This window comes from Manis pentadactyla, chromosome X (genome assembly GCF_030020395.1).
Source record: "Manis pentadactyla isolate mManPen7 chromosome X, mManPen7.hap1, whole genome shotgun sequence".
In the NCBI taxonomy this organism is placed as follows: Eukaryota; Metazoa; Chordata; class Mammalia; order Pholidota; family Manidae; genus Manis; species Manis pentadactyla.
The window spans coordinates 28,575,284-28,598,483 of NC_080038.1; positions in this window are offsets into that span (position 1 = coordinate 28,575,284).

The window sequence follows — 23,200 nt, forward strand, 5'->3', positions numbered from 1 at the left end:
CAGCCTAGTTTTCCAACTTTTTCTTTCACTAATCTGCAGTGGCAACCCTTAGGTACATCTACACCAATGTTTTCCTAATACCTTTCCTATTCCCTTGTAAGAGTCATTACCTTTAAAACACTTGTACTCTGACTCTTTCGTGAAGCCTTTTTTTGGCTTCTCCACCCTATGTTGGTTTTGTAACACTTCTAAGAATATATGCTAAATATTTATTTGGTATCTAATATCATACTACTTGTAATAGCTTAGCATTAACAAATTTGAGTGCCTATCTTGTATCAGATTACTTACTTTTATTTTGTCATGGTCTGTCACTTAAATTCTATGTTGTCATTTCATTTCCTCATATTTTCCTTCCATATAGAGAATCAATCTCTAGATTCCTTGAGAATAAGTAATAGAATTTTGTAGTATCCAAACCATTTAATCCAAATGCAGTTGTTACAGGGTGAGTTGGTTCTTGGTCCTTGTCATCACTGCAACAAAGAACTGAAAGGCAGAGACAATAGCGAAGCAGAGTGAAAGTTTTATTTGAATACACTCCAGGGGAGAAGTGGGCCAGAATCAAGGTAGACAAAGGCCCCGACCCATTAGTCAGGAAGCCTATGTATTGCATTCTGGTTAGGAGGTGCCTCTAACTGACAAGGTGGGATTATTTGATTAAAAGTCCATCTATGTAGCTGTCCCTCTCAGTGAGCATGTCCTTCCCCCATGCTGAGGTGTGATCTGGGAAGTTCTTAGTTCCGTTGGATTGTGCCCTCACTGGGATCTGGTTGGGAAGGAAGTTACCTCCCTGCAAAGCCTTTGTTGTCTTCACATGGGACCCCCTAAATGGGCAGGGTTTGGGTGGCTTTTTCTTCTAGCCTTCTCTGGGGGGCTTTTTCTTTGAACTTTAGCTCCCCTTTTACCGCTGCTCATGTCTATCTTTCTACCTAACATTCCTAACACAATGAATGAGAAAGTTAAGATTCATGTCCTGTGCTATTTATATTCCAGTGGGAAAGTAAATAAAAATATACAGAATTAACTCCACAATTATTATTTAATTGCAATTGTAATAGATGTTCTACAGCATAAAAGTGCAATATGAGTATTCTTTCAATCTGCATATTTTCATTGTAAGGGAGGGAGAAAAATTTTCCCTTTACCATTCTAGGTTATTTGCTGAGACTCCTTATAATAAAAGAGATTAACAAGAGAAAAACCAACAGAAGTTTAATAACCTGTATACTTTCTGTATACATGAAAAATACCCAGAAAACTGAGTAACTCCCTGAAATGGTCCAAGACACAGCATTAAATACCATCTTGACCTAAAGAGAAAAGAAAACGATGGGGGGTAGAGAAGCAAGTTTTGGGAGTTTAACACACAAAGCACAGTAAACGTGGGTAAGGTTGGTATGTAAATTTAAGTCTTTGCTTTCTCCATTGGTTAAGTTTCTAAAGATTTAGAGTCATCTTTCTCTTCCTGGTGCTTCTCTTCCTGCCTCCTCCCCTTTAAAGTGCCAGGCACCTATCCCACTCTTTAGCTCAGGATGGCATATAAATCTCATTTTACCTTTCTGTCTTTGAAATCTCATGTATGTGATGTTCCCATACACATAAAATTAAATTGGATTTTCTCCTATTAATTTGTCTCATGTCAATTTAATCCTTCAATCAGCAATAAAAACTTTGAAGGGTAGAGGAAAACTTTTTCTCCCCAGTGCTTTAAACTAGTCATTTCCCCTCTTGGATTCTCAGTTTCCTATTACATAACAAAATGAGTATTAATTCTACTCTACCAACTTACCAGTTGGCTATGAAGACAAATTCAGTAATAAAGGTATAATCACTAAGATCTGTACATTTTATTGTATCTACCTCAATATAAGAAAATAATAAAAGTGCATGACATTTATTCAACAAAAGCTGACATCCAAAGAAAAAATAACTTTATTTGCAATGAAATGACATTTCATAAACTTTACAAATAATGACATGAATAGCAACAATATTTATTGAGCATCTACTAAGCACTAATACTGTTGTTTACACTACAAATACAGCAACACATTAAAAGGGGAAAATTTCCGCTCTTATGGTACTTACCCTCAGTAGTAAAACCAAACCAAAAATAAGTAAGCAAAACAATAATAAAAATAAGTCGGAGAATAAGTGCTACAGAGAAAATTAAAGCAGAGTGCTCGGACAGGAGTGACTTCTTCAATTTTAAACAGGTTTCTGTGGGAAGGATTCACAGAGGGAAGATAAAGGAGGGAGCTCTGTGGATAGCTAGAGGAGGATTATTCCAAGCAGAGGAGGCATGCAGGGCAAAGACCCTGAGGTAAGAATTTCCCTGGCATTCTTAAAAAACACTGATGAGGCCAATTGGCTAAAGTGGTGGGAGTTCTGGGAATAGTAGAACATTAGATCAAAACTAACCACAAGCCAAAGGTTAGAGGACCTTAGAAACCTCTATAAAGATTTAGCTTTTACTCTGATTAAACTGGAAACCCATTGAAGAGTTTCAGCAGATGAGTTGAAATAATCTGACTTAATTTTAGGAATTCACTCAATTTACATATTATTATTTTACTCAACACATTGTTACCATTATAAATCCCTTGTGAAATAAAGCACAGTACATAAAAACAAAACATGATATAATGATAATTAATATGCTAGAAATCTACTATGTTCCTATAGAGAGAGTACATGACTGTGTTTTTTTTTAAATTTTTTATTAAGGTATTATTGATATAGACTCTTACGAAGGTTTCACATGAAAAAACAATGTGGTTACTACATTCACCCACATTATCAAGTCCCCCACCCATACCCCAAAGCAGTCACTGTCCATCAGTGCAGCAAGATGCCACAGATCCACTATTTGTCTTCTCTGTGCTACACTGTTCTCCCTGTGACCCCCCACACCATGTGTACTAAACATAATACCCCTCAATCCCCTTCTCCCTCCCCACCCGCCCTCCCACACGCCTCCCCTTTTGTAACCACTAGTTCTTTCTTGGAGTCTCTGAGTCTGCTGCTATTTTGTTTCTTCAGTTTTTCTTTGTTGTTATACTCCACAAATGAGGAAAATCATTTGGTACTTGTCTTTCTCACTGAGCATAATGTCCTCCTGCTCCATCCATGTTGTTGCAAATGCTAGGATTTGTTTCTTTCTTATGGCTGAATAGTATTCCATTGTGTATATGTACCACCTCCTCTTTATCCATTCATCTGCTAATGGACACTTAGGTTGCTTCCATATCTTGGCTATTGTAAAAAGTGCTGCGATAAACATAGGGGTGTATATGTCTTTTTGAATCTGAGAAGTTGTATCCTTTGGGTAAATTCCAAGGAGTGGGAATCCCAGGTCAAATGGTATTTCTATTTTGAGTTTTTTGAGGAACCTCCATACTGCTTTCCACAATGGTTGAACTAATTTACATTCCCACCAGCAGTGTAGGAGGGTTCCCTTTTCTCCACAACCTTGCCAACATTTGTTGTTGTTTGTCTTTTGGATGTTGGCCATCCTTACTGGTGTGAGGTGATACCTCATTGTGGTTTTAATTTGCATTTCTCTGATGAGAAGTGATGTGGAGCATCTTTTCATGTGCCTGTTGGCCATCTGGATTTCTTTGAAGAACTGTCTCTTCATATCCTCTGCCCATTTGTTAATCAGGTTATTTGCTTTTTGGGTGTTGAGGCATCTAAGTTCTTTATATATTTTGGATGTTAACCCCTTGTTGGATATGTCATTTACAAATATATTCTCCCATACTGTAGAACGCCTTTTTGTTCTATTGATGGTGTCCTTTGCCATACAGAAACTTTTTAGTTTAATGTAGTCCCATGAGTTCATTTTTGCTTTCGTTTCCTACATAGCTGTGTTTTCAAACAGGATTTGAACCTCTCTGACAGCACAGCCAATTCCTTGACCACTAAAACAGAGTCTGATGAAGTGAGAAAACAGACACAGTTTGTAAGTGGTCTGCCTGTATTTTTAATAATGTTTATTGAAAGTCAGTACATAGATCCAGTTTTCCAAGATACACATTTTCATTGGTATTTATACTGCTCACTAACTTAGAGAAGGAAAAAGTTTTCCCTCTACCCTTCTGGGTTCTTGCTAAAACCACCCTCCCCCCAACCCATACACACACAATAAAAGGCAGATTAACAGAAGAAAAGCAAACCAAAGCTTAGTAACATGTCTACCTCCTGCATACATGGGAGATATACAGGAAATCTGAGTAACTCTCTGAAATGGCACACGCCTTCACCTTAAATACAATCTCCAGTTAAAGTTACAAGACAATGTAGGGGTGAGGGAGCCAGTTACGGGAAGTTATCTGGAAAAACACAGTAAACAAAAGTATGGTTGTTATACAGATTCAAGTTTTGCCTTCTTCACTGATAAGTTTCTAGAGATTTCTTCATCTTCCTCTTCCTGATGCAGAGAGGGAGACACACAAATGGAGAGTTACCTTATAAATATAAAGTGTCTCCTACAAAAGTGTAACTTCTGAGGTTTTCAGAGCTTCTCCTGTGTCTGCTATTTCATAAAATTATCACCTCAAAATATCCTCATGCTGAAGTGGCGTATTTTGGGCTGCCAAATTCTGCTCCCCTTCACTAACACTCTAATATTTTCTCTAAAGGTGAAAAAGATATTTTCCTTTAGATGAAAATTTAAGGAATACAGCAATAGTCTCTTCTTTCATGCTTAAAACCTAGTCATTTTTCAAATCCAGTTGTGAGCCTTAACTCCCCAGGAGACTATTCCATACTGTCAGCCTTCAATATCTTTCTCTTTTATAAACTATGAACTTAAAGTGGTGCCATACAGATTTACACTTAACTGTTCTCTAATAGAATTATTTCTGTTCAGTGTATCTTCCCAAATAACTGTTTCCTAAAAGTAAAAACTATGTCTTTGGTCTATTTTGCACTGTATACAACATTTTGAGTCCACAAATTATCTGTTGATAAGAGTACTTGATAGTCTAAGAAATTATTCAGATGAGTTGTAAAAATTGATGGCTCTTGAGGGCAAATTTCAATAAAGTACCTAAGCATTGCAGTATAATCTCACATAACATTTTTCAAGCATTCCAAGAGTAATTGTGGTGTTATTTTAACTTTGTTAAACATACTATTTGAATTACAAAGCTTTCTCAATGTGCAAAGAATATTTTAGGGCCTTTACATTTCGATGTAAATTATCAGAAATTCATGAACTTCTGATGTTCATGATCCATATTTTGCCATTGTACTTGCAAAGAGCAGTAATTTTCACAATAGCAGGGAGGGTTGTCTTTGCTGGAACCAAATGAAAAAATATTGATTTGAAGACCCCTAAAGAAAATTTTCAAAGCAGAGTGTGAATAGTATTGGAAACTTGTCAGAGCCATGTTTCAAGTTTATACTAAAAAACAAACACCATTTCCTAGACCACAGTGAGGGAATGAATAAAAGTTGTATGCATTGTATATCATTTTTATTTTGAAGTAAGCTAAGTGCAAAAAGTAGTGTAAAGTATAAAACATGATTTTTAATTATATTCTTGCAAATGTAAATACAAAGAAGAGAGTTGATACAAAATTAAACTCCCAGCTTTAATAACCTTTCTTTTCATGATTTTATGTCTGAAATATAGGTGTCAAGGAGCATATGATATTTCATAGTTAAGTCTGTATGCAGCTTTACTTAACTACCAATGAGAAATGATAGGCCTCGCTGAACTTGATATTCAAATTATCTTTTTAAAATTCTCAATGTCTTCCATCAGTTATTATGTGCAGACAATTATATTGAAGAGGTTAGCAAGCAACTGAGATATCAGTTAACCCAAATAAAATAAAATAAATGCTCGGTCAGTATATATAATAAAGTCTTAGATAAGTAATTTTTTGAGGCCCTAATTTCCACTTATGAACTTAAACATTTTAATCTGAAAAAAATGGAACAAATTAAGTGGGAACTTATATTTCTTTTCTTTTTTGTATATGTATTTTATTTATTTATTTATTTATTTATTTTTGTGTCATTACCACACAATTACAAGAGCAACACTGTGGCTAGTAGGATCTCCCCATTATCAAGTCCCTACCACATACCCCATTACAGTGACTGTCCATCAGTGTAGTAAGATGCTATAGAGTCACTACTTGTCTTCTCTGTACTATACTGCCTTCCCTGTGCCCCCAACACACATTATGTGTGCTAATCGTAATGCCCCTTTTTCCCCCTTGTCCCTCCCTTCCCACCCATCCTCCCTGGTCCCTTTCCCTTTTGTAACTGTTAGTCCATTCTTGGGTTCTGTGAGTCTGCTGCTGTTTAGTTCCTTCAGTTTTTTCTTTGCTCTTATACTCCACAGATGAGTGAAATCATTTGATACTTGTCTTTCTCCACCTGGCTTATTTCACTGAGCATAATACCCTCTAGTGCCATTAATGTTGTTATAAATGGTAAGATTTGTTTTCTTCTTATGGCTGAATAATATTCCATTGTGTATATGTACCAGCTCTTCTTTATCCATTCATCTACAGATGGCACTTAGGTTGCTTCCATTTCTTGACTATTGTAAGTAGTGCTGCAATAAACATACGGGTGCATGTGTCTTTTTCAAACTGGGCTGCTGCATTCTCAGGGTAAATTTCTAGGAGTGGAATTCCTGGGTCAAATTGTATTTCTAATTTTAGTTTCTTGAGGAACCTCCATACTGCTTTCCACAACGTTTGAACTAATTTACATTCCCACCAACAATGTAGGAGGGTTCCCCTTTCTCCACATCCTCACCAGCATGTGTTGTTGTTTGCCTTTTGGATGGTGGCCATCCTAACTGGTGTGAGGTGATATCTCATTGTGGTTTTACTTTGCATTTCCCTGATAATTAGTGATGTGGGGCATCTTTTCATGTGCCTGTTGGCCATCTGAGTTTCTTCTTTGGAGAAGTGTCTGTTCAGATATGCTGTCCATTTCTTAAATGGATTATTTTCTTTTTGTTTGTTGACGTGCATGAGCTCTTTATATAAATCATATGTCGATAGAATTAAAGATGGTGGTGTGAGAGGAGAGACAAAGGCTTCCTCCTAAAACTGGATACAATTAGAAAATATAGTTGGCACAATTAATTCTGAGAGAGCAACAGGAAAGAGGATGGCGTCAGACTGCACACACCTGGAGAAAAGAGCAGACCTCACCGAACGGGATAACGTACCAGAGCTGTGGCTTCGCGGGACCCGAGCCTTTCCCCCACCCCAGCTCACCGGCGGGAGGAAGAGAAATGGAGCAGGGAGGGAGTGGAAGGCTTGGGACTGCTGAATACCTAGCTCCAGAGATCTGCGCTGGGAGCACAAACCTACATTTCATGGTGCTTTCATGACACTCGCATGACTACTGGGTTGGAAAGTTAATACAGGCAGAGTTCCTGGAGAGACTGGGATTCTGGCCACTTGTGGAAAGCAGGGATGCATATCTGGCTGCTCTGGGACAAAAACTTATACCTGTGTGCCAGACCCACTAGCTCAGGCAGTAGAGACAGGCACAGCAGCCGGGAGGCAGGGAACAGATCATTCCTCCCCCCAGGCACCAGTACCACTCCCCTGTGACCCCTGACATTGTTTCAGGGGCTGAGCAGCTCCAGTGACTACAGCTTCTGGACACTAGAGGGCGCCATATACAAACATGAAACGTCAAAGAAACTTGTCCAGAGTAAAATTATTAATACAACTCCCGAGAAAGATTTAAATGATATGGACCTTGCGACTCTTCCTGAAAGGGAGTTCAAAATAAAAATCATCAACATTCTAACGGAGGTATGGAAAGACATCCAAGAACGCAGGAATGAATGCAGGTCGGAGATCCAATCATTGAAGAACACGATGAAGGGTATTAAAAGCAGGATGGATACGGTGGAGGAGACAGTAAATGAAATAGAAACTAGAGAAGAGGAATACAAAGAAGCAGAGGCACAGAGAGAAAAAGGATCTCTAAAAATGAAAGAATATTGAGAGAACTCTGTGACCAATCCAAGCAGAACAATATTTTGATTATAGGGTTACCAGAAGAAGGAGAGACAGAGAAAGGGATAGAAAGTGTCTTTGATGAGGTAGTTGCTGAAAATTTCCCCAGTCTGGGGAAGAACATAGTCTCTCAGGCTCCCAACATACAGATCTCCCAACACAAGGGACCCAAGGTAGGCAACACCAAGACACATAGTAATTAAAATGGGAAAGATGAAGGATAAGGACAGACTTCTCAAAGCAGCCAGAGAAGAAATAAGATCACATACAAAGGAAAGCCCATCAGGCTAACATCAGACTTCTCAGCACACACCTTACAGGCCAGAAGGGAGTGGCATGATGTATTTAATGCCATGAAGCAGAAGGGCCTGGAACCAAGATTACTTTATCCGGCGAGATTATCATTTAAATTTGAAGGAGGGATTTAAAAATTCCAGAGAGGCAAAAGCTGAGAAAATTTACCTCACACAAAACATCTCTACAGTCTATTTTGGAGGGACTGCTATAGATGGAAGTTTTCCTAAGGTTGAATAGCTGTCACCAGAGCTAATAAAACCACAGTAAAGAAAGTAGAACAGCTAATTAGGAAGCAAATGCAAAATTAAATTAACTATCCTCAAAGTCAATCAAGGGATAGATAAAAAGTACAGAATTTGATACCTAATATATAAAGAATGAAGGAGGAAGAAAAAGGAGGAGAAATAAAAAAGAACCTTTAGATTTTGTTAGTAACAGCATACTAAGAGAGTTAAGTTAGACTCTTAGATAGTAAGGAAAGTAACCTGGAACCATTGGTAACCATGAATCTAAAGCCTGAAATGGCAATAAGTACATACCTATCAATAATCACCCTAAATGTAAATGGACTGAATGCACCAATCAAAAGACATATAGTCACTGAATGGATAAAAAAACAAGACCCATCCATATGCTGCTTACAAGAGACTCACCTTAAACCCAAAAACATGCACAGACTAAAAGTCAAGGAATGGAAAAAGATATTTCATGCAAACAATAGGGATAAAAAAGCAGGTGTTGCAGTACTAGTATCAGACAAAATAGACTTCAAAACAAAGAAAATAACAAGAGATAAAGAAGGACATTACATAATGATAAAGGGCTCAGTCCAACAAGAGGATATAACCATTCTAAATATATATGTACCCAACACAGGAGCACCAGCATATGTGAAACAAATACTAACAGAACTAAAAGAGGAAAAAGAATGCAATGCATTCATTTTAGGAGACTTCAACACACCATTCACTCCAAAGGACAGATCCACCAGACAGAAAATAAGTAAGGGCACAGAGGCACTGAACAACACAATAGAACAGATGGACCTAATAGACATCTATAGAACTCTACACCCAAAAGCAACAGGATACACATTCTTCTCAAGTTCACATGGAACATTCTCCAGAATAGACAACATAATAGGTCACAAAAAGAGCCTCAGTAAATTCAAAAAGATTAATATTCTACCAACAAACTTTTCAGACCACAAAGGTATAAAACTAGAAATAAATTGTACAAAGAAAGCAAAAAGGCTCACAAACATATGGAGGTTTAACATCATGCTCCTAAATGGTCAATGGATCAATGACAAAATTAAAATGGAGATCCAGCAATATATGGAAATAAATGACAACAACAACACAAAGCCCCAACTTCTGTGGGATGCAGCGAAAGCAGTCATAAGAGGAAAGTATAAAGCAATCCAGGCATATTTAAAGAAGGAAGAGCAATCCCAAATGAACGGTCTAATGTCACAATCTTCAAAATTAGAAAAAGAAGAACAAATGAGGTGTAAAGTCAGTAGAAGCAGGGACATAATAAAGATCAGAGAAGAAATAAATAAAATTGAGAAGAATAAAACAATAGAAAAAATCAATGAAACCAAGAGCTGGTTCTTTGAGAAAATAAACAAAAAAGATAAAATAGGTCAGCCTCTAGCCAGACTTTTTAAGAGAAAAATAGAATCAACACATATCAACAGAATCAGAAACGAGAAAGGAAAAATCACAATGGACCCAACATAAATAAAAAGAATTATTAGAGACTACTATGAAAACCTATATGCTAAGAATCTGGAAAACCTAGAAGAAATGGACAACTTTCTAGAAAAATACAACCTTCCAAGACTGACCAAGGAAGAAACACAAAATCTAAACAAATCAATTACCAGCAAAGAAATTGAAGCAGTAATCAAAAAACTACCCAAGAACAAAACCCCCGGGCCAGATGGATTTACCTGGCAATTTTATCAGACATACAGAAAAGATATAATTCCCATTCTCCTTAAAGTTTTCCAAAAAATAGAAGAGGAGGGAATACTTCCAAGCTCATTCTATGAAGCCAGCATCACTCTAATACCAAAACCAGGCAAAGACCCCACCAAAAAAGAAAATTACAGACCAATATCCCTGATGAACACAGATGCAAAAATACTCAACAAAATATTAGCAAACTGATTTCAAAAATACATCAATAGGATCACATACCATGACCAAGTGGGATTCATCCCAGGGATGCAAAGATGGTACAACTTCCGAAAATCCATCAAAATCATCCACCACATGAACAAAAAGAAGGACAAAAACCACAGGATCATCGCCATAGATGCTGAAAAAGCATTCGACAAAATTCAACATCCATTCATGATAAAAACTCTCAACAAAATGGTTATAGAGGGCAGGTACCTCAACATAATAAAGGCCATATATGATAAACCCACAGCCAACATCATACTGAACAGTGAAAAGCTGAAAAATTTTCCTCTGAGATTGGGAACAAGACAGGAATGCCCACTCTCCCCACTGTTATTCAACATAGTAATGGAGGTCCTAGCCAAGGCAATTAGACAAAACAAAAAAATACAAGGAATCCAAATTGGTAAAGAAGAAGTCAAACTGTCACTATTTGCAGATGACATGATATTGTACATAAAAAACCCTAAAGACTCCACTCCAAAACTACTAGAACTGATATTGGAATACAGCAAAGTTGCAGGATACAAAATTAACACACAGAAATCTGTGGCTTTCCTATACACTAACAATGAACCAATAGAAAGTGAAATCAGGAAAGCAATTCCATTCACAATTGCATCAAAAAGAATAAAATACTTAGGAATAAACCTTACCAAGGAAGTGAAAGACCTATACCCTGAAAACTATAAGACACTCTTAAGAGAAATTAAAGAGGACACTAACAAATGGAAACTCATCCTATGCTCTTGGTTAGGAAGAATTAATATAGTCAAAATGGCCATCCTGCCCAAAGCAATATACAGATTTGATGCAATCCCTATCAAATTACCAACAACAGTCTTCAACGAACTAGAACAAATAGTTCAAAATTCATATGGAAACACCAAAGACCCCGAATAGCCAAAACAATCCTGAGAAGGAAAAATAAAGTTGGAGGGATCTTGCTCCCCAACTTCAAGCTCTACTACAAAGCCACAGTAATCAAGACAGTTTGATACTGGCACAAGAACAGAGCCACAGACCCACGGAACAGAATAGAGACCCCAGATATTTACCCAAACATTTATGGTCAATTAATATAAGATGAAGGAGCCATGGATATACAATGGGGATATGACAGTCTCTTCAACAGATGGTGCTGGCAAAAGTGAACAGCTACATGTAAGAGAATGAAACTGGATCACTGTCTAACCCCATACACAAAAGTAAATTTGAAATGGATCGAAGACCTGAATGTAAGTCATGAAACCATAAAACTCCTAGAGAAAAACATAGGCAAAAATCTCTTGGACATAAACATGAGCAACTTCTTCATGAACATATCTCCCCGGGCAAGGGAAATAAAAGCAAAAATGAACAAGTGGGACTGCATCAACCTGAAAAGCTTCTGTACAGCAAAGGACACCATCAATAGAACAAAAAGGTATCTCACAGTATGGGAGAATATATTCATAAATGACAGATCTGATAAAGGCTTGACATCCAAAATATATAAAGAGCTCATGCACCTCAACAAACAAAAAGCAAATAATCCAATTAAAAAATGGGGAGAAGAGCTGAACAGACAGTTCTCCAAAGTAGAAATTCAGATGGCCAACAGACACACGAAAAGATGCTCCACATTGCTTTTCATCAGAGAAATGCAAATTAAAACCACAATGAGATATCACCTCACACCAGTAAGGATCACCACCATCCAAAAGACAAACAACAACAAATGTTGGCAAGGTTGCAGAGAAAAGGGAACCCTCCTACACTGCTGGTGGGAATGTAAATTAGTTCAACCATTGTGGAAAGCAGTATGGAGATTCCTCAAAAAGCTCAAAATAGAAATACCATTTGACCCAGGAATTCCACTTCTAGGAATTTACCCTAAGAATGCAGGATCCCAGTTTCAAAATGATGTATGCACCTCTATGTTTATCACAGCACTATTTACAATAGCCAAGAAATGGAAGTAACCAAAATGTCCATCAGTAGATGAATGGATAAAGAAGAGCTGGTACATATACACAATGGAATATTATTCAGCCATAAGAAAAAAACAGATCCTACCATTTGCAACAACATGGATGGAGATAGAGGGTATTATGCTCAGTGAAATAAGCCAGGCTGAGTAAGACAAGTACCAAATGATTTCACTCATATGTGGAGTATAAGAACAAAGAAAAACTGAAGGAACAAAACAGCAGCAGAATCACAGAACCCAAGAAACGACTAATGGTTACCAAAGGGAATGGGACTGGGCAGGAGGGGTGGGAAGGGAGGGATAAGGGTAGGGAAAAAGAAAGGGGGCCTTACGATTAGTATGTATAATGTGGGGGTCATAGGGAGGGCTGTGCAACACAGAGAAGACAAGTAGTGATTCTACAGCATCTTACTACGCTGATCGACAGTGACTATAATGGGGTTTTTGGGGGGTGACTTGGTGAAGGGGATCGTCTAGTAACCATAATGTTCTTCATGTAATTGTAGATTAATGATAATAAAATGAAGTAAAAAAAAAATAAGATGTCATCCCCTTATCGGATATGTCATTTATGAATATATTCTCCCATACTGTGGATGCCTTTTTGTTCTACTGATGGTGTCCTTTACTGTATAGAAGCTTTTTAGTTTGATATCATCCCACTTGTTCATTTTTGCTTTTATTTCCCTTGTCCATGGAGATATGCTCATGAAGAAGTTGATCATATTTATATTCAAGAGAGTTTTGCCTATGATTTCTTCTAAGAGTTCTCTGGTTTCATGACTTACATTCAGGTCTTTGATCCATTTCAAGTTTACGTTTGTGTATGGGGTTAGACACTAATCCAGTTTCATTCTCTTACATGTAGCTGTCCAGTTTTTCCAACACCAGCTGTTGAAGAGGCTTTCATTTCTCCATTGTATATCAATGTTTCCTTTCTCGAATGTTAATTGACGATATATCCTTGGATTAATATCTGGACTCTCTATTCTGTTCCACTGGTCTATGGATCTGTTGTGCCAGTACCAAATTGTCTTGATTACTGTGGCTTTGTAGTACAGCTTGAAGTTGGGGAGCTTAATACCCCCTGCTTCATTCTTCCTTCTCAAGATTGCTTTGACTGTTCAGGGTCTTTTGTGGTTCCATATGAATTTTAGAACTATTTGTTCCAGTTCATTGAAAAATGCTGTCGGTATTTTGGTAGGGATTGCATTGAATCTGTGTATAACTTTGGGCTGGATGGCCATTTTGACAATATTAATTTTTCCTAGCCAAGAGCGTAGGATAAATTTCCATTTATTAGTGTCCTCTTTTATTTCTCTCAAGAGTGTCATGTAGTTTTCAGTGAATAGGTCTTTCACTTTCTTGCTTAGGTTTATTCCTAGGTATTTTTTCTTTTTGATGCAATTGTGAATATAATGGTTTTCCTGATTTCTGTTTCTGCTAGTTATTTGTTAGTGTATAGGAATGCAAGAGATTTCTGTTTATTAAGTTTGTATCCTGCAACTTTGCTGAATTCAGATATTAATTCTAATAGTTTTGGAGTGGATTCTTTAGGGTTTTTTATGTACAATATCATGTCATCTGCAAACAGTGACAGTTTGACTTCTTCCTTACTAATCTGGATGCCTTTTATTTTTTTGTTTTGTCTGGTTGGCATGGCTAGGACCTTCAGTACTATGTTGAATAAAAGCAGGGAGAGTGGGCATCCATGTCTTGTTCCTGATCTTAGAGGAAAAGCTTTCAGCTTCTTGCTTTTAAGTATGATGTTGGCTGTGGGTTTGTCATATATGGCCTTTATTATGTTCAGGTACTTGACCTCAATACCCATTTTGTTGAGTTTTTATCAAGAATGATATTGAATTTTGTCAAATTCTTTTTCAGCATCTATGACGATGATCATGTGGTTTTTGTCTTTCTTTTTGTTCATTTGGTGGAAGATGTTGATATATTTTTGAATGTTGTACCAGCCTTGCATCCCTGAGATGAATCCCACTTGATCATGGTGTATGATCCTCTTGATGTATTTTTGAATTCAGTTTGCTAATATTTTTTTGAGTATTTTTGCATCTATGTTCATCAGGGATATTGGTCTGTAATTTTCTTTTTTGGTGGGGTCTTTGCCTGGTTTTGGTATTAGAGTGATGCTGGCTTTATAGAATGAGTTTGGAAGTATTCCCTCCTCTTCTCTTTTTCGGAAACCTTTAAGGAGAATGGGTATTATGTCTTCTCTAATTTGGCAGTAAATCCATCTGGTCCAGAGGTTTCATTCTTGGGTATTTTTTTTGATTACCAATTCAATTTCATTGCTGGTAATTTGTCTGTTTAGATTTACTGTTTCTTTCTGGGTCAGTCTTGGAAGGTTGTATTTTTCTAGAAAGTTGTCCATTTCTTCTAGGTTATTCAGTTTATTAGCATATGGATTTTCATAGTATTCTCTAATAATTCTTGGTATTTCTGTGGGGTCTGTAGTGATTTTTCTTTTCCCATTTCTTATTCTGTTTATTCTCTTTTTCTCTTAATAAGTCTGCCTAGGGGTTTATCTATTTTGTTTATTTTCTGAAAGATCCAGCTTTTGGTTTCATTAATTTTTTCTTTTGTTTTATTCTTCTCAATTTTGTTTATTTCTTATCTGATCTTTATTATGTCCCTCCTTCTGCTGACTTTGGGCTTCATTTGTTCTTCTTTTTCCAATTTCAATAATTGTGACTTTAGACTATTCATTTGGGATTGTTCTTCCTTCTTTAAATTGGCCTGGATTGCTATATACTTTCCTCTTAGAACTGCCTTCGCTGCATCCCACAGAAGTTGGGGTGTTGTACTGTTGTTTTCATTTGTCTCTATATTGCTTGATCTCTGTTTTAATTTGGTCACTGATCCATTGATTATTTAGGAGCATGTTGTTAAGCCTCCATGTGTTTGTGAGCATTTATGCTTTCTTTGTATAATTTATTTCTACTTTTATACCTTTGTGATCTGAGAAGTTGGTTGGTAGAATTTCAGTCTTTTTGAATTTACTGAGGCTCTTTTTGTTTCCTAGTATGTGGTCCAGTCTGGAAAATGTTCCATGTGCACTTGAGAAGAATGTGTATTCAACTGCTTTTTTGTGTAGTGTTCTGTAGATGTCTGTTAGGTCCATCTGTTCTAATGTGTTGTTCAGTGCCTCTGTGTCCTTACTTATTTTCTGTCTGGTTGATCTGTTCTTTGGAGTGAATGGTGTGTTGAAGTCTCTTAAAATGAATGCATTGCATTCTATTTCCTCCTTTAATTCTGTTAGTATTTGTTTCACATATATACATGCTCCTGTGTTGGGTACCTAGATATTTATAATGGTTATATCCTCTTGTTGGACTGAGCCCTTTATCATTATGTAATGTCCTTCTTTGTCTCTTGTGACTTTCTTTGTTTTGAAGTCTATTTTGTCTGATACAAGTACTGCAGGATGTGCTTTTTTTCCCTATTGTTTGCATGAAGTATCTTTTCCATACCTTCAGTTTTAGTGTATGTATATCTTTGGGTTTGAAGTGAGTATCTTGCAGGCAGCGTATAGATGGGTATTGCTTTTTTATCCATTCTATTACTCTGTGTCTTTTGATTGGTGCCTTCAGTCCATTTATATTTAGGGTGATTATTGATATGTATTTATCGCCATTGCAGGATTTGGATTCATGGTTACTGAAGGTTCAAGGGCAGCTTTTTTGCTATTTAACCGTCTACCTTAACTCACTTATTACGCTATTATAAACACAGTCTGATAATGCTTTATTCTCTCCCTTCTTTTTCTTCCTTCTCCACTCTTTATATATTAGGTGCTTTATTCTGTCCTCTTTGTGTTTCCTTTGACTGATTTTGTCGATAGCTGATTTTACTTTGCCTTTAGTTATTATTTGGTTGGTCTACTTTCTTTGCTGTGGTTTTATTTTCTCTGGTGACAGCTATTTAGCCTTAAGCATAGTTCCATCTAAAGCAGTCCCTTTAAAATACCTTTACATTGTAGAGATGGTTTTTGGGAAGTATATTCCCTCAACTTTTTCTTAGCTGGGAATTGTTTAATCCCTCCCTGAAATTTAATTGATAATCTTTCTGGATATTGTATTCTTGGTTCAAGGCCCTTCTGTTTCATTCCATTGAATATATCATGCCATTCCCTTCTAGCCTGTAAGGTTTCTGTGAGAATTCTGTTGATAGCCTGATGGGTTTTCTTTTGTACATGATCTTTTTTCTCTCTCTGGCTTCTTTTAATACTTTGTCCTTGTCTTTGATCTTTGCCATTTTAATTATTATATGTCTTGGAGTTTTCTGCCTTGGGTCCCTTGTGTTGGGAGATCTGTCAACTTCCATTGTCTAAGAGACTATTTCCTTCCCCAGATTGGGGAGGTTTTCAGCAAATATTTCTTCAAAGACACTTTGTATCCCTTTTTCTCTCTTTTCTTCTTCTGGTACTGCTATAATGTGAATATTGTTCCATTTGGATTGGTCACACAGTTCTCTTAATATTCTTTCATTCCTAGAGATCCTTTTTTCTCTGTCTGCCTCAGCTTCTCTGTATTCCTGTTCTCTGATTTCTATTCTATTAATAGTCTATTCCACCTCATATAGTCTGCTCTTAAGTTCTTCCAGTGTTTGTTTCATTTCCATTATCTCCCTCCTGTATTTATCCCTTAGCTCTTGAATATTTCTGTGTAGCTCCATCAGCATGCTTGTGACTTTTATTTTGAATTCTTTTTCAGGGAGATTTGTGATTTCAGTTTCACCAAGCCCTCTCTCTGGTGTTTGAGGGATTTTGGCCTGAACAACTTTCTTCTGTGTTTTCATGTCGATGGAAGTGGTTACCGGCAAGTGGTATGTGTGTTAGCTGGGATAACAAAGTCCCTTCCTGCTTACTCATCGCCTTGCCTGTCTCCACTGTCTGTGCTGATTAACCGCACACAGAGAGCAACCCCTGGGTTAATCCCCTAAGCTGCCATGCGTGGGGCGGCCTTCAAGATGGCCTAGGGCAATGGCGGGGTCACAGGCCAGCAGCGCATGTTCTGCCTCATGAGCAAAGCCCTGTTTTGCCTCCCAGTCTCCTCGCCCGCCTCCGCTGTCTGTGCCAGTCAACCGCACACAGAGAGCATCCTCTGGGTTATTTCCCTAAGCAGCCATGTGCAGGGCAGCCCTCAGAATTGCCTAGGACACTGGTGGGGGTTGTAGATGAGCAGTGCATGTTCTGCCATGATAATGGAGCCCCTTCATGCCTTCCAGACTCTGCACCCTTCTCCACTGTCTGTGCCAGTCTACTTCACACAGTGAGCAGCCTCTGGGTTAATCCACTATGTTGTCATGGTTGGGGTGGCTCTCATAATGGCTTAGGGCACTGGCAGGGGTTGCAGGTGAACAGCGTGTGTTTTGCCATGAGAACAGAGCCCCCTCATGCCTTCCAGACTCTGTGCCTGTCTCCACTGTCTGTGCCAGTCAACTGTGCACAGAGAGTAGCTTCTGTGTTAATGCCCTGAGCTGCTGTGGGTGGGGCGGTCCTCGGGATGGCCTAGGGTATTGGCAGGGGTCACAGGTAAGCAGCGCATGTTCTGTTGTGAGAACAAAGCCCTTTTGTGCCTCCCAGACTCTGCACCGGTGTCTGAGCCGGTATCCACTCTTTTTGCCGGTCAGCTGCACACAGGGAGTAGCCTCTGGGTCTAGGCCACTTAGCTGCTTGCAGGGAAAAGCCTCTGTGCTGAGTTGTGTGGTTGCTGTGTGTAGGGCTGCTCCCCGGCTGTTCCGCAGCAATGTCAGGTCAGCCAGTTTGCTTGCAGTGCTGGCAGTAGGGAAGGAATGGCAGGCTACTTATCACTGCGAGGGGCTTCAGAGCTGCATTTACACCCAGGGGGTTAAGGCGCCTGAAGTTCCTTAAAGTTCCCAGCCTGCTGGGCTGAGTGTGCCAGGATGATTTCGTCCACCTGTTAAACCTTTGTCCCTTTAATACTTTTAAAGCACCTGTTTTTCTTTTGTCCCAGGGCAGCTGGCTGTGGGAACCTTTTCGCAGTCTTAATCTCGAACCTTACTTTTCCACTCCCCCAATATCCAGTGCACCATGCAATGTGTGTCTGTGCTCCCAGGGCAGACCACCAGGGCTGGTTATTTAGCAGTCCTTGCTTCCACTCCCTCCCAACTGTGATTCCCTTCCTTCTGCTGGTGAACTGGGGTGGGGGGAGTGCTCGAGTCCTGCCGGGTCACAGCTTTGTGTCCTACCCTTTCTGTGAGATGTTTGGCTCTCGCAGATGTAGCCTGGTTTGTGTACTGTATCTTCTGGTCACTCTTTTAGGAATAGTTGTATTCACTGTATTTTCAAAATAAATATGATTTGGGGAGGAGTTTCCCACCACCCTACTCATGCTGCCATCTTGAGAATCTCCTGGGGAAGTTACATTTCTAAAGAAAAAACTTACCAATGAGAAAGCCATAACTCATTACTTCTTTCAAAGAAGCTAAGCAATGATTTTTAACATTACCAACAGAATTAGATGTGTAAAATGCATATTTTCTAACTTTGAAATTAAATTCTAATCTTTCCTAATTAGTTTACAAAGGCCAATGCAACATCTAAGTATTTATCAAGTGTTTAACTGAATATCTTTAAAGTTTTGGTCTTTCTTTTTTCCCTGTGTAAAAGGCATTTGTTTTTCCTTGTTTGCCAGAGAAGAAATTTCAGCACCCAATTGTGCCTTTGGTTACACTGAAATCTACATAGTCATTCAAGAATCCAAGCCAAACAATTACATTATGAATTTGTTCTATGAAAATGTAGAGTCAGATTAACCCAAATATATCTGGCCAATTAATATATGATAAAGGAGCCATGGACATACAATGGGGAAAAGACAGCCTCTTCAACAGATGGTGCTGGCAAAACTGGACAGCTACATGTAAGAGAATGAAACTGGATCACTGTCTAACCCCATACACAAAAGTAAACTCCAAATGGATCAAAGACCTGAATGTAAGTCATGAAACCATAAAACTCTTAGAAAAAAACATAGGCAAAAATCTCATGGACATAAACATGAGTGACTTCTTCATGAACATATCTCCCCGGGCAAGGGAAACAAAGGCAAAAATGAACAAGTGGGACTATATCAAGCTCAAAAGCTTCTGTACAGCAAAGGACACCATCAATAGAACAAAAAGGTATCCTACAGTATGGGAGAACATATTCATAAATGACAGATCCGGTAAAGGATTGACATCCAAAATATATAAAGAGCTCACATGCCTCAACAAACAAAAAGCAAATAATTCAATTAAAAAATGGGCAGAGGAGCTAAATAGACAGTTCTCTAAAGAAGAAATCCAGATGGCCAACAGGCACATGAAAAGATGCTCTACATCGCTAATCATCAGAGAAATGCAAATTAAAACCACAATGAGATATCACCTCACACCAGTAAGGATCGCCATCATCGAAAAGACAAACAACAACAAATGTTGGTGAGGTTGTGGAGAAAGGGGAACCCTCCTACACTGCTGGTGGGAATGTAAACTAGTTCAACCATTGTGGAAAGCAGTGTGGAGGTTCCTCAGAATGCTCAAAATAGAAATACCATTTGACCCAGGAGTTCCACTTCTAGGAATTTACCCTAAGAATGCAGGATCCCAGTTTCAAAATGATGTATGCACCTCTATGTTTATCACAGCACTATTTACAATAGCCAAGAAATGGAAGCAACCTAAGTGTCCATGAGTAGATGAATGGATAAAGAAGAGGTGGTACATATACACAATGGAATATTACTCAGCCATAAGGAAAAAACAGATCCTACCATTCGCAACAACATGGATGGAGCTAGAGAGTATTATGCTCAATGAAATAAGCCAGGCGGAGAAGGACAAGTACCAAATGATTTCACTCATATGTGGAGTATAAGAACAAAGGAAAACTGAAGGAACAAAACAGCAGCAGAATCAAAGAACCTAAGAATGGTCTAATAGTTAACAAAGGGAAACGGAATGGGGACGATGGGTGGGAAGGGAAGGATAAGGGGTGGGGAAAGGAAGTGGGCATTACAATTAGCATGTATAGTGCATGGGGGGCACGGGGAGGGCTGTGCAACACCGAGAAGACAAGTAGTGATTTTACAGAATCTTACTATGCAGATGGACAGTGACTGTGAAGGGGTTTGTGGGGGGGACTTGGTGAAGGGGGGAACCTAGTAAACATAATGTTCTTTCTGTAATTATAAATTAGTGATACCAAAAAAAAAAAAATGGACAGCTATACTGTCACGGATAGTTGTTTAGATGGTTTTAGCTGTCCTTTAGCCATGATTATATATGCCTCTCAAATGCAAATGTGGTTTCTGTAAAAGTTTCAGGACAGGAGATTCATTGCTCAACATGTTTTATCAAATATTGAATATTCTGTTTTAATTTTAAAAAAAAGAAAATGTAGAGTCAGTCATTTGCTTTTGAGAAGAATGAGGAAACTAAGCATTATGTAGCTAATATATTTTGGGTTGAGTTTGTTCTCCTCAGTTCTTGTCCCCGCCAAAACAAAGTATTGAAAGGCAGAAACACAATAGCAAAGCACAGGGAAAGTTTTATTTGAATACAGTCCAAGGGAGGAGTGGGCCAGAGTCAAGGTAGACAAAGGCCTCCATCTATTAGGTGGAAGGCCTTTTTATTACATTTGTCTAGGTGGTGCCTCTTTGATTGACAAGGTGAGGTCATTTGATTGACATGTCCATTTGTATAGTCACCCCTCTCAGTGTGCATACCCTTTCCCAGAATGCACACAGAAAAACCCCTGGCAGGACAAAACTGTATTTTTGTTTTAATGAGATTATAATGAGGTATAGTATCAGCAGTTCTTAGTTTTGTTCAATTTCACCCACATTGGATCTGGTTGGGACCAGTTTGGCATGGTCCTAATAGGCAAAGAAGTTATCTCCCTGCCAAGCCTTTGTAGTCTTCACTGGGATCCCCTACCTGGGAAGGATGTGGATATTTTTTTTCCTTGAACCTTATCTTCTCCTTCCCCAGCTGCTCATATCTCTCTTTCTACCTAACGGATTGGTTTACTAAGATTTCTGTAAATGTATGCTGTAATCATCTTTTTAAGCTTTGAGAAGAATGTAACACAAAAGTTAAGACTCTACAGCAGAAAATAAAAAGTCACAGAACCTATGCAAATATGATGTATGACAGAATAATAGAAACAACCACAGCCATAACACCAACACTAGTGACAATTAATACACACAATACTATGGTAGTTGTTAGTATTTGCCAGGTTGTATGATTTGAATTTTCCATGTGTGGCTCCAGGTGGACCAGGTTTCCCACTCTGCGCAGGTTCTCAGTGAACTTGTTGAGACCAAGTAAAGACAAGGGCACATTGAGGGTATTAAAAGGGGTTCATACCATGTTTATTCTCACAGCAGTCACCCAGCTATGTATAAGTGGCAAAGACAGCTCTGTCTCTCCTGGCTCTCGTGCTGCTCCCACCTGCTTCCCAGCACAGACTTAATCCTCTCTTAGTACTGGGGTTCCCCAGCTTCTCTCTGCCAGCCTCCCTTTTCTCCTTGATCTCCCTCCAGGCTTCCCTTCTCTGCTCTCTCCTGTACTTTCCTCCCTGCCCCTGGCACTGGGAGGAATCCTGTGGGCAGGTCTCTTTGGTGAATGGTGGATGCCTGACCAACATGCCAGGAACTGAAGAGAGGGGAGAATGGGTGTTTCTTGTCCACCTCTACTCTGGGTGAGTACTCCCATGACTGAGCAGCTGCTGTGTCCCTGGTAAACATTCTGCTGCCCATAGATATGCAAAGCAGGCTCCTTATGTACACAGTGGGCAATATTAAGGCCAGGCCAGGAATTCTGGCATAGATTTCCATTTTCTCTACACCATGCAATGCTCATATGCTCTTCACAACACTCTATAAGGGAGGCACTTTTTTTATTCTAATGGAGGTAAATAAGTTGCTCAAAGTCATATAATTAGCAGTTGTGTATTAAAACCCATATTCTAAATCCTAAATTCCTAATGACTATGACTCATAAACAGAACACTGCAGAGTGCCTGAAACACAGTAAGGACTTCAGAATATTAACTGAAATTGATTAAATGCTGCTTTTATGAATTAGTCCATTAAAAAAGAAAGAACATCTTAGTCTATTGAGTATTTTCCTATTATATGCAGATGGCCTGGCCTAGTTAATTTAAATCACTCCCATCATTTTTGTTTGTTTTATGGTTCCAGAATTGTCATGTAATTAATTCCTGTTTAACTTGGGGAAGATGACAAAAAATGGAGAAGGGCTAGAATGTATTCTGAAAATGGGTTCATTTATTTAAATATGTTTTAAACACTTTCTTAAGTCCTGTATTGGGCAATAGTGATTTAACTTCTTTAATTCAGAAAGGGTCCTTCCTTTCTCAGAGTTCACAGTGGAGTGTTTCTTCCAGATAAAATCTAATGTACGCAGTCCCTTTCTAGGAAAACTGTTGTTAAAGCACAGTCTACTTCCTTTGCTTAAAATGCCCTTCATTTCTTTTCATCCTAGTGGATACCTACTCATTTGTTCACCCTTCAAGAATTTGCCTAAATGTTAATTTCTCTAAAGAGACTTGCTAATGATAACCATCCACTTCCAAGTAGTATAATTTCATAATATACATCAGCCATTTTATAGCATAAAATATTAGGATTATTGTTTTCTTTTTGAAGGTAAGAGTCATTGTTACCACTTAAAAT